This window comes from Felis catus, chromosome C1 (genome assembly GCF_018350175.1).
Source record: "Felis catus isolate Fca126 chromosome C1, F.catus_Fca126_mat1.0, whole genome shotgun sequence".
Lineage (NCBI taxonomy): Eukaryota > Metazoa > Chordata > Mammalia > Carnivora > Felidae > Felis > Felis catus.
Window position 1 is genome coordinate 7,695,091 of NC_058375.1, and position 12,061 is coordinate 7,707,151.

At 58.9% G+C, this 12,061-nt stretch overlaps 1 protein-coding gene across 3 annotated transcripts in view; it reads right to left on the reverse strand.

The window, feature by feature from the left end:
- CASZ1 (castor zinc finger 1) overlaps nt 1–12,061 on the reverse strand; it is a 149,073-nt gene that overhangs the window by 59,586 nt on the left and 77,426 nt on the right. For 2 of the 3 annotated variants that reach the window (XM_045035074.1, XM_045035075.1), the window contains exon 3: nt 7,102–7,153. The gene's annotated coding sequence lies outside the window, so the exon portion shown is untranslated. Of the gene's footprint in view, nt 1–975; nt 3,610–7,101; nt 7,154–12,061 lie in introns of those variants that run through there. The other variant, XM_045035076.1, reaches the window with a different exon arrangement.

A 12,061-nucleotide genomic window follows, 5' to 3' on the forward strand; every position in this document is an offset into this window, starting at 1 on the left:
TTTCCCATAAATACCGATGCCAGGGGTCCCGGTAATCAAATAAAATTGAAAATCATCTTCCCATTAAATTCAATTAGCCGCAATTTCTAAAGCCTATCAGAGATTTTAATTACTAAATTATAAAATTCTCCAATGCTAAATTGAAACCAAAAAAATTGCACATCCTTATATTTCAGAGAAAAAAAAAAAAAGGGCCAGCAAAATCCTTGAAAAAAATGCCCTCCTTTCTGTGCCCAGCTCCCAAGCAGGTTCCCCTCCTGGAAGGACCTCACATCGCTACCTCCTTGCCCAGCTGCGGATGAAGCCGGGGGGACAGAGGAGAGGTCTCTGCCAGGGGAGGGGCTGAGGCATATTAATTTAGCAGAGGGGCAAACCACACCTCCAACTCCAAGCTCGGGGTTGGCTGGCCCCTCAAGAGGACCTGCCTTCCTCACTGGCCGTCCTGGCTCCCAACTCTGTCTGCCCATCGAGAGGTCTGTCCCTTGGCCCACGGACAGGACAGGGCTCGGGCTCAGGTCGGAGCTCGGCCTCAGGGCTCTGCGCGATTCTAAGGCAGCAGACCCGAGGCAGTGCCGGCTCCCCGACCACTCCGCGGGGCCCCCGCGGGGCCTAGGCTGCACCAGAGGTGGGAGGGGGACGGGGGGGCAGTGTTGAGGGCGGACAGATACCAGGGGATGGTGCTGTGGCCCCAAGTCTCCTCCAGAGCGTTCCCAGGGGCCGCGGGTCCTCGCAGTGTAGCGGCCTCCCAGGAGAAGGCTGGTGGTGGGCACGGCCCAAATCTGGCCTCTCCTGCCCTCGAAGCTCATTCTCTGTTCTCCTCACCCTCTTCTGGAAAGCTGACAACCCTGAACTGGCCGGAGGGTGTGCCTTGGCCCCCCTGGCAGCCCTTACTCTTTCACCCCTTCTCCTCCGAGGGAAATGCTGGCCACAACCCCAACAGTAGCCCTCCTCTCTGTCTCCCCGCAGGCCACTTACCCAGCTCTAAAGGCTGCTCTAGAAGTCACAAGAGCCTGGGGACGTGGCATCGGTGGTGGCATAAAGCGACCCTAGGTCTGAAACCCAAGGTGGGTGGCCGGGTGGGCAGCTGATGGGCCCCGGCGGTGTCGGGACAGCCGACAGCAGAGCTGCCGCCGGGGCAGGGAGCAGGTTTAATTTGCCAGGCAGTCAGCAGTGCCAGCAGGGGAGGCACCCGCAAACAAAACAAAAACAAAAAAGTTAATTATCTTTGGCTTTTTCTTAATAAATATCCAAACTGGCCCGGCCGGATCCTCCGCTTTGGAGGGAGCGAGAAGAAGGAGGAAAAAACCCCAAACCAAATCCAACAGACTCCTTCCCTGGCCTACCTTTCCCTTTGTCTCTCCCTGTACTCATCCCTTATCAGAGGCAGCAAGAGTTTCACGTTAATTCCCCAATTTTGCGAGTCAAGAGGATGGCCACAAACGTTCGTCTGTCTGTCTGTTTGTTAGAAGTTTTGGGGAGTGAAAGCAGGAGTGTAAGGAAGAAAGAGGCGGCGGGGGTTGGGGGGGGGGGGGACAGAAGAAGCAAAGGACAGAGTGAGAGTCAGAAGGAAAGAGGGTAAGTGTGATGTGGGAGCTGAGTTCCTTGAGTCCTCCTGTGGGCACGGCAAGGCCTAGCCGGTGGCCCCAACCGGTGGCCCCAACCCGGGCGGGACCTGTTCTGGAATGTTGTGTTGGCATTGGATTTTAGTTACAGTGATCAGCTACAGGCGATACGGGGATTTCTCCTTTTAAAACTCTCAAACCACCTAGGTCTCGCTGGCCACTTTAGCTCCCCTGTTGCTGCTGGTTCCTGTGCCAGCCAACCCTCCCTTCCAGGAGCAGGGCTTGAAAGAGAAGGTTCAAGAGGAGGGGACGTTGGCTGTCCTTCCGAGGGGTGTGAGATTTTTCTGTATGGACTCGCAAGTCTACCTCGGGAGAGAGACGCGTGTTGCCGCCTGGGCCTACGTGTCTGGATGGTGCTCACACACGCCTGAGCCCGGGCTGTTAGCAACGTGTAGCAGGGCATGTTGGGGGGAGGGGGGCGCAGCCAAGACATCGGGCGGTCCTTCGAGGAGCACTGACTCTGGAGTCCCGCTACCTGGGTTTGAACCCCGGCTCTATCACTCACTGGCTGTGCCGCCTTGATCAGGTTGTTGACCCTCTCTGAGCCTCCATTTTCTCAGCATCAAAGAGAATAATTTGTGATTGCCCAGGGCCGGGGATGGAAGGTGGAGTGACTGCTAATGAGTACGGGGTTTCTTTCTGGGGTGATGAAAACATTTTAAAATTAGATAGTGGTGACGACCATACGATGTTGGGAATATACTAAAAAGCCGATGAATTGTACACTGCGTGTAAACTATAGCTCAGTAAAGTGGGTTATAAAAAAGTGGGGACAAAAAGGGGGGGGGGAGAACAATAGCACTTACTGCACAGAGTTGTCGTACAGGGCAGAGCACACAGCCTGGCACAGAGTAAGCACTAGTAGGGACGAGCGAGGAAGGACTGACATGGCCCCAGGCGGATGGGTTGGCGTCCACGAGTATATATTGCTGGGTGCCTACGGACATCTGCCCGGGTCCCCAGTGCTGGGCCAGCAGGTTGTTAAGCAGCTGAGCTGCCCCTCATACGTGGAGGGGGTCCTGGGCGGCTGTTCCCTGGCAGCGATGGGAGAGGGCATGGCCCTCCTCCCGCCTCTCTGGCTGGGTCCCTGGAGAGGAGGCTGCCCACCACGGCGGGCAGACTCTGCCGCTCACTCTCCCTGTCTCCCAGAGCACTCATATTTTCCATGTGCAGCAGGCCGTGACTTCACCTTCATACTAGTTACAGGGTTATTTAGCTTCTCCTGACACTGACAATCACCAAACTTTAATTCGCTGCGTGGCTTCTCCCTGCTGTGCCCTCTGCCCACCCCCAAAATCCCTGGGAGAGGGTGGGAAGGACCTAGTCCGGCCCCCCTGTTGCCAAAGCCTGCCCTTCGGAGTGATGGAGGGATGGCAGGAGGGGATGCTCAGAAGGAGAAGATGATGGACAGAGAGTGGGGGCGGGGAGGGGGGAACAGCGCGGGAGAGAGGAAGTACCACCAGCGCTAAGGGGAGCTTCCGTCCCGCTCCTCCGGCCTGACACTAATGTATTCAACCCGACATCCATCCTGTTGTGAATAAAGATTCAGCTGACCGGGCTTTGGGTCTGCAGGCTGGCAGCCCCAGCCAGGACCTACGGGGCCGGGACTCGCCGAGCGCCCGGGACGGGGCAGCTGGCACGGACTGGCTCCTTTGCCTGATGCTGGATGAGGAGGTGCCCATCTGGAACGCACCCGAGGGAGCCCTTTCCTACTAACCTGAGCAGCCAGCTCGCATTTTCTCCTGCCTCCCCCATGCGAGTCTCCTGTGAGGCTAAGCCATCTTGCCTCACGGAGGCTTCTCTCCGGCTTACTGCCCCGCGGCCTGTATCACGTCTCTCCATCTCCTGAAGTGCTCACCATCATCTTTCCCCAAAGCCTCCTAGGCAAGCAAAGGAGTGATGGTTTGCTCTGAGAACCATCCGGTGGAACCAGGGGACTGTCTTATTCCCCAAATCCAAGCTGGCCCCGTGAGCCCTTCATTAGTCAGAGTCCCAGAAGCAGACAGCGGAGCCGAGAGGATTCTCGAAGACCAGAGGCCTGGCAAAGGACCTGGGCCGGGAGGCCTGGAGAAGCAGAGGCAGAGCGGGGGCGGGGGGGGGGGGCAGAGCCGGGAGGAGGGGAGATGCAGGGAGATCCATCAGTGGGTCCAGGGTATGTCTGCTTCCACCCAGCCTCACCCACTGCCCCACCCCTGCCGGTGGGGGGGTGGGGGGTGGGGGGTGGGAAATGGCCATGGTGGCCTGGGCAAGAGAGATGTCACGGGGCCGATGGCAGAGAAGGGAGAAGGGGCTTGTTGACTGCAAACTGTCCATTATGGCTCAGATTATAAGCATATTGCGCAGGGCTCTCTGCACGATGCCGAGGAAATCCAATACGCTGAAAGGTTAATGCAATCAATTAGGGTGACAAGGAAGTAAAGTAAAGCCTTCGGAGTAGATGAAAAGGAGAGAGAGGGAGAGAGGGAGAGAGAGAGCGAGCCGTGGAGCTGGGGGTGGCAGTACGGGTGGCGGGAAGGCAAGCAGGAAGAGAGACCGGTGGGATGCTGGGAGGGAAAACACACACGCGCAAGGCCAGGAGCCCGTGAAAAGACGCAGTAAGAGAGCCGGCAGCAGCAGCAGCAGGAGTGGGCGGCCAGTGGACACGGCTCTGGCCTCAGACCTCCGACTGCTGCCCAGCTCCACCTTCCCTCCCCTTCCCCTGGCCTCCCTCCCCGCCGGTTAGCTCACGGCACGGGCAACGTGTCACGGCAGCTTGGTCCCTGTGCCCGTACAGAGCAAGTGCCCACCTTGTAACCTCCGGGACTTCTCGGTAGGAACTATGGCCTAGTTCCCACCTCCCCCAGAACGGGCCCAGGTTCAAACCCAGACTCTACCTTTGTCCTCCTTCGCCCCCAGCAGCACCCACGAACACAGCCTTCCCAGCTCTCCCCCAAGCACCTGGCTCCTACTTGCAACAGCCTCTTGAAGCAGAGAGCAGGGTGGTCAGGACGCCCTTTTACAGACAGACAGACTGGGGCCCAGAGAAGGTATGCGATTTCCCAGAGCCCTGCAGCAGATGGGGAGCACAGGGCACAGACACGAGAACCCCAACCCCCCTCAGCCCACGACCCGGGGTGGGGGACGTTTCCTCCCGTTGCGCCCACTGGAGTGAGGAGGAGACTCACGTCCCCCAAGAAGTCAGACTCAGAAGTCCCTGGGCAGGGGTGGGGAACCCCTTGGAACCTGCCCAGGGACGGCTGGTGCTCTGGGAGGTGAAAAGGTAGGAGAGGAGGAGGGAATGTGAGTTCTTCCGACCTGTCAGGCCCCAGGCCAGACACCTTTGACCGCATTAACTCATTTGTCCCAATAACTTTGTCTGCAAAGTAGCTATTCTGCTCACCTTACGGAAGAGGGAACTGATCTGAGAGCTCGGTGAAGGTTAAAGGCTACGCAGGGCTCATGGGAAGGGATGCCGGGCTCTGAGGAAACGGTGGCTGTCAGAGGGAAGACAAGCCAGGACTTCTAGATGGGTGGGACTGAGCAGAGAATGAGGCCCTGAGGAGGACAGAGAGACAGAGAGGGGGTGGCCCCAAACAGACTAGGCCCGCAGGCAGCCCACAACCCTGGGACAGGCTCCCCGGACAACTGCCCGCGGCCCTCAGGGCAACCCCACGGAAGACAAGGGCACAGGGCAGCGTGACAGTCAACACGGTGGACATACTGAACACCAGGAAATTACACACTTAAAAATGGTTACAACGGTAATTTTCATGTTATGTATATTTTGCCACTTAAAGAAAAGAGCAGAGGTCAGGAGACAGCAAACCTGTCCCGAAAAGGGTTAGAGAGTGAATACGTTCGGCTTGTGGCGCCAAACATTCTCTGTTGCAGCTGGAGTCAAAGCAGCCAGAACCAATATGCAAATGAACGGGTGTGGCTATGTTCCAATAAAACTTTATTTACAAAAAAGGGCAGTGGGCCACGCCTTGCTCCAGAGAATGGAAAGCACCTAGGGCTGGACTTTCAAGACCCAAGATGGGGTCCCACCACCTGGGGACAGAAGTATCCAACCTGGACCTTGCCAAGAAGTGAAGGGAAGGGCTGGGCAGAGGCCTCAGGTGGACGTCAGGCCCTCATTACCAGCAGAGGGTAGATAAAAAGAAGGGGAAGGAACAAGCGCTGGTCTGGGAAACAGATGTCCAGGAACTGGCTCCAGCGCCCAGCACGCCAAGAGGCCCTTCACTTTGCTTCAGATCCTCGTGGATGATATGAAGGGGCAGGGAGTGACATGGGAGTTCTCGACATTCTAGGAGTCTCGATGCCCCAAGAGAGGTGTTACCCTGCGGCCAAGAGGGGACGGGAGTGGGCAGCAGTGGGCCGGGCTGGCCAGAAGGGACGCCAGGGGAGAGGAAGGCGAGGAGAGAGGCCCGGGGAGGGCTGTAACCAGGGTGGAGCTGGCTGCAAAGGGAGGAATCTACGGGCCCCAGTGAGAGCGCAGGGCGCGGGCCGGGCCTGCCCTACACCGGCCGCCTCTGATCACGTTTTCAGGGCCACTGCCCGCAGGCACAGACAATGCTGGGGGAGCCTTTGAAGTCCGAAAGGGATGCCGCGGTGGGAGCAGCACGAATCTCCTCCCTTCCCCCCGTCCTCCCGGGGGAGGGGGCCAGCGGGACAAAACCCGGAGCCGGTCACAGCCAGGCCCGAAACGCGTGAGACAAAGGGAAAACAAACAGGTTTGGAGCCAGGCGCACGGTGCCGTGTCTGTCCCCCGCCCCGCCGAGCGGGGATGATGGATGGCTGCAGCCAGCCAGCTCGCCCGCCGGGCAGGTCCCGCTATTTACATAACACTGGCGTTCCACCGGTCACCTCTGACACCGCGCTGCCTGGGGCCGAGGCCCGGTGGCCCCCGAGGTTCCTGGAGACACCCGGGGACTGAGACAGGCTGTGAAGGCCCGGCCAGACCCGGGAAGCCCTGGGCCTGGGAAGGGCGGGTCAGCAGCCTGATCTGGGCTCAGGGCCTGAGGCCTCCTCCCTGCCAGCCTCTCGTGGAGGGAGGAGGAGGCCACCAGGGACCGGCAGCTCCAAAGAGAGAGGCAGGGCTGGAGTTCCGAGGCTTTCAAGTCCGCAGGGCTCCCCAAGAGCTACAAGCAGAGCTTCTGGGGACAGCCAGCAGTGGCTGCCACAGCGGAGACTTGGGGATGGTACCGAAGGGTGGCCAGACCCTGGCTCCAGAAATGCCTCCTTGCCCCACACCACCTCGAACGCATTCCATGCCCAAAGTCTGCAATCCACATGTCCCCTGCCCATTTCCGGCCCAAGAGCCAATCGGAGATTTTCCTACCGGGGCCATCTTTTCTTGCCAGGTTCAAGTGGGCAGTGTGGCTCCAATTCCCTGTCTCCATCTTCCCAATCCTCCTAACCCCGAGGGACGCCAGTACTAGGTAAGTGGTCACCGGTAGGGGAGAGGACACAAGGATCAGGGAGGGGGTTCAGGCCTTACCTCGCAGCGGGTCCTAGAGGCTCCTCTCTCAAAGTAGGGGCGTCACTTCATCCTGGGGAGGGAGAGAGAAGAGGCCCGTTAGCCTTTCAAGGCGGGATGCCCACAACTCCCCAGTGTTCGCCCTCCATCCTGCTGTGTGCCCAAGGGGTCCTTGCCACCTATGCGCCAAGGGGCTGATGCTCCAGGACCGGCGAAGGGGGTTAAAAATGGATTTGGGCTCATTCAAATATATGCCAACCAAAATTTGAAAAAGTTCAGAAAGCAGTAAGAGCTGAGAGCAGAAATGCAGTCCTCGGGACACCCTTAACCAAAGAGGGAACAGTCAGAACGTACTGCATGCATCTCTTGTGGAGGCAGAGATAGGAGTCTGTGGGTGGGGGATGCAGTGGCTAAGCCTAGGGGCCCGGGGACCACAGAATACAGCAGCACCCGTTCCTTCACTCTCCTCCCCAGCCCCTGAAAAGACAAATGCTATATGCCAAGCTGTTTGCTACAGCAAGTGGGTGACAGAGAGGTGGACCAGGGGCCATGGCACCAACAGGTGTCATCACCCAGGAGGGTGCTACGGTAGCACCTTCTAGCCTGAGGTCCTACCGATGAGACGCAACAACCCACGCTGGGGGCCCACGCAGGGCAAGGGACACGGTCCAACAACGTAGAGGGTCTTTAGCCAACATATAACTCAGCCCAGCTGGCCAGGCTCAGACTCTCCTGCCTGGTACTGGAGTTTGGGGAGCCAGGTTCCAATGAGACGAACTCCTGATGTGGATAGAAAACCTAAGGAGCCCTCTGTCCCCTCCCCCCCTCCCCTCTCTCCCCCCTCGCCCTTTCCCCCCAGCCCTGGGGCCTCAGAACCCTACCCATACTTGGGAAGAGTTTCCTGTTGATTATGTTTATTCCTCCCCACTCCCTCATTTGTGGCTTATCAATGATGCAAGAGGAATAACACCAATTTCCTTAGGCTGTGTAATCCCCAAATCAGATTGGGGGGATTGCAAGAGGTGAGGTGACCTTGCACAGGGCTCCCGGAATGCCACCCAGTCCTGCAGCCCTCCCTCTCTTTCCCAGGACATATTTGGACAGATAATGCTAATTGTACTTGACAGGTCTTCCTAAGGAGGGCTGGGTCTCCTGCCAGCTTTTGCTGCCTTTGCCGGGCTGCCTGGGCAGAGGTGCCCACCCGGGCAGAGCTCACCCTGCCAGACACAGGGCTCTGTGGGCATCTGGCAGTGGGGGAGGCTTGCCCCACGGGCCTCCTATGCCCACCTGGCCCAGATGGTGAGAGGCTGGGGGTCCGCAGGCAACTGGGGGGCCTGAGATAGGGGGCAGTAGAGAGGAAGGGGGAGGCTGGTGAGGTGGGAGAGTGGAAAGAGGAGGAGGCCAGAGAGGGGAGCTGGGCTCCTGGAGGCCGAGCCCAGGGCGGGGCCGCAGGGCAGGGGCTGGAGAGCCCGGCCTCTCCCCTCCGCTGAGAGGCACTGCGCTGGGCAGGCCTGGCTGTCAGACTCGCATCCCAGCCAGCCGGCCCGGGGCCTGGCTGTACGTCCGTCCCACACGCTCTGCCTGAGATCTCTCCAGGCACCCTGGCCAGCCTCCCTTGAACCCCCAAAAGCCCCCCAACCCCGTAACTCCAGTATCTCCCTTCCACCACCTTTTTCTCCCCTCCCATCCTCCCCTGCAACTGTGCATTTATTAATTCATGAGGCACTAATTAGTTCTTTGTTTAATTTTGTGTTAAACAGACTGACCGGAATGATAACGACTTGCAGCGCGGTGTTGCCGTCCCCAACCGCCCCTGTTTTCTGACAACAAGGGAGCGAGGGAGGCCGGAGCGCTGAACCCAAATCCCTCAGCAGTTGCACTTCATTAAGTCAAAATGTGACAAGAAGCTTAGAGAGCAACTTGCAGATCTGATCGCACACAACACTCGGAGGAAACTTTGCGGGAGTTGGTCGGGGGGGGGGGGGGGCGGGGCAGGATTGCTGACCACGGGGACCAGGACCGGGGTGGTGTCCCTCAGCGGCCCCTGGGGCGGGTGGCCTGGCAGACAGGAGCAGGGAGGTCGGTTGGGTGCATTCTGGAACCTCAGCGGGAGCCTCAGAAGTTCAGCCTCACCTCTTTCTTCTTCCCTGGGCATCTCTCTCTCTCTCTCTCTCTCTCTCTCTCTCTCTCTCTCTCTGCCTCTCACTGTCCCTGATGTCTGGTCTGACCTGTGTGAGCCAGTGGCCGGGCATACCCAGGACCCAGCAGAAGACCAGAGAAGATGCTGCAGTTAAGAAAGGATTCGGGGGTGGGGACAGGTACAGAGCGGGAGAACACAGAGCAGAGCAGGAGACCCTACGTTTGGCTAAGAACGAGACGTGACGTGCTCAGGGATCGTGGCCAACACGTCTATTCTCTGCCAGCTGTCTATGCACCGCCCCCCCCCCCCCCCGCCCCAGCCCATCCACCCTCCGGGTACTTAGGATAAGTACCCTGACCAGAAAACCGAGGGCCAAAAGGTTGAGTTCTGTGCAGAAGGGCACGGCAAGTCACAAACAGAACCAGGTCCTCGAGCTTCGGGACGGTAGGCAGGCAGCTGAGCTAACCAGGCCGACAGCCTGGTCACCTGCTGTCCCTCCTGTCCGTGTGAAAGAACAAGAGCTTGGCCCCAGAGGTGTCAAGCTGCTAGCCCCGCTGGCCCACGGCCTGATTGCGGACGGGTGGGGTTGCAAGCAAGCCCTGCCCCAGTCTGCAGGCAGGGCCCCCGCCCTCCTTTTATACCTGGCCCTCGTCTCCAAAGACATGGACAATGTCTTATATGAATGAGAACGGGCGGGGAGCGGGGGGGGGGGGGGGGGGGGGGGGGGAGGGCGGTGAGGAGGAGGATAAGAACAGAAGCGCACAGAGAAAGTTGCCGATTGCGTGCCTTGTGTGCCAAGATCCTCTTGCCTTCTTCCCATTGGCCACTGCACCCGCCAGGTGTGGCCCGACCCTTGCTGTGACAGCTCTCCTTCTGGAGCGCGCCCAGCCCGCCCACGGGCCCGGGCTCAGCCTGGCCTGCCTTCGCCCGGCCGGTGCCGGAGCGCAGTGGGCTCTCCCCGAGCCTGGCAGCCCTGGGCTGGCTTCTGTTAATTTGCTGTCAGGCTGCCTAAGCAAACCAATTAAAACTAATCATTAATTATAAAAGAGAGTGAGAAGAGTAGAAGAGAGAGGGGAAGGAGAAAAAGACCCAAACGGGAAGGAGACAGAGGGAAGCGGGAAGGAGAGGGGAGACCCGGGGGGGCCCGCGGGGAGCTCTGGGTGGGGGCACCGTGGGCCGGGGAGCTGGGACGCTCGCTGGAGGCTCCTCCGGGCACAAGGAGTGCTGGGGTGGAAGGAGGGCTGGGTGGGGCCAGAGCCCCGGAGAGGAGGGAGAGGGCAGCGGGAAGGGAGAGGAAGCTGCTGTGTCCAGCATACCGGGACCTGAAGAGGCCTCATCCAGCTGTAGTCCCCTCTGGCTGTAGCCACCGACTATCCTGGACTTGGCTTCCGAGCGTCTCACCCACGGCTCCCCGGCCCCATATTTATGAGGCTCAGCTGATTATGCAGCACCAGGCCAGGCTCCTCGTCCCTGCCGCCCCTACCTGCTCCCCAGCCCTCTCAGGCCGTGGAGGCTCGGGGCAGCTGTCGGCCGCCCATCTACCCCCCAGTGCTGTCCCCTGCCCCCTCCCCCACCCTCACACACACCCTCTCCGCGGCCCTTTCACAGGAGCTGAGGCCATGTCAGCCGGCAGCTTGAGGAGGGGGGCAGCACAGACAACAAGGGACAGTGTCATGGAAACGGGCACTTTCCCCGAGAAATATTCTGTTTGGCCTCCTTCCTGCATTGAGGAGCTGTCAGGAGCCTGAGTGAGAGCCACACCACCCCGGGACCAGGCGTGACAAAACCTATTTTCTGCCTCAAATTTGATTGATTAAAAAACTTTTTAGGAAAACCATGTTAAAAGAGTGAAAGAGTGAGGGAGACAGAGAGAGAGAGAGATGGAGAGGGAGAGACAGAAGGAGAGAGAGAGAGAGAGAGAGAGAGAGAGAGAGAGAGAGAGGAATACCGGGGGAAAAAAAGAAAGAATAGAAAGTTCTGCCAGGGGAGAAGGGCCAGGGACAGAGGCCGCAGGCAGGGGCTGAGCAGCTACCCCAGCAAACACGCCAGGAGATGCGTGTCAGTGGGACAGCCTCGGCATAACCAGGCAAAACAGAAAGGTCAAAGGAAGCCCGAAACTTTTACACAGTGGTTAGCGGGACAAAGAGGGGGCCAAGGGCTCTGCACAATCCAGCAGGTGCCTGTCCCCTCCTAGGGAAAGGAACCCAAGGCAAGCAGGGGGCAGGTGGGGCTGGCCGCCCAGGCCCAGCACCAGCCATCAGATCAGGACTCTCGATTGGGGTAGGGGTGGGGGTGGGGGTGGTTCCAAACACAAGCTGGGTTGGAATTTGGCCAGAATCCTGAAAAATCTGTACAGGTCAACAGGGAGAGAGAGTCTAGTTGTTTGGGGGCAGGAAAGGGGTTTTCCCACCCTGTTCTGTCAAAGTCCTGGCTCAGGAAATGTTTTGTTTTGTTTTTAATGTTTATTTATTTTTGAGAGAAAGAGAGACAGAGTGCGAGCCGGGGAGGGGCAGAGAAGAGAGGGAGACGCAGAATCCGAAGCAGGCTCCGGGCTCCGAGCTGTCAGCACAGAGCCCGACGCGGGGCTCGAACTCACGAGGCATGAGATCATGACCTGAGCCAAAGTCGGACGCTCAACCGGCTGAGCCACCAGGCGCCCCAGGAAATGTTTTTAATAAATAACATAAATTAAAAAGCAGGGAAGTACGCAGCTGACCCCCACCAGCCCCAGGCCCTCTGGCTCACCCTCTGTGTCTCAGTCTTTCCCTGCCCAGGCCTTGGCCTTGGATGCTGTCCTGCAGGGTCCCCATTCCTGCCTTACTCTCTCGGAGTTCCAGGAGA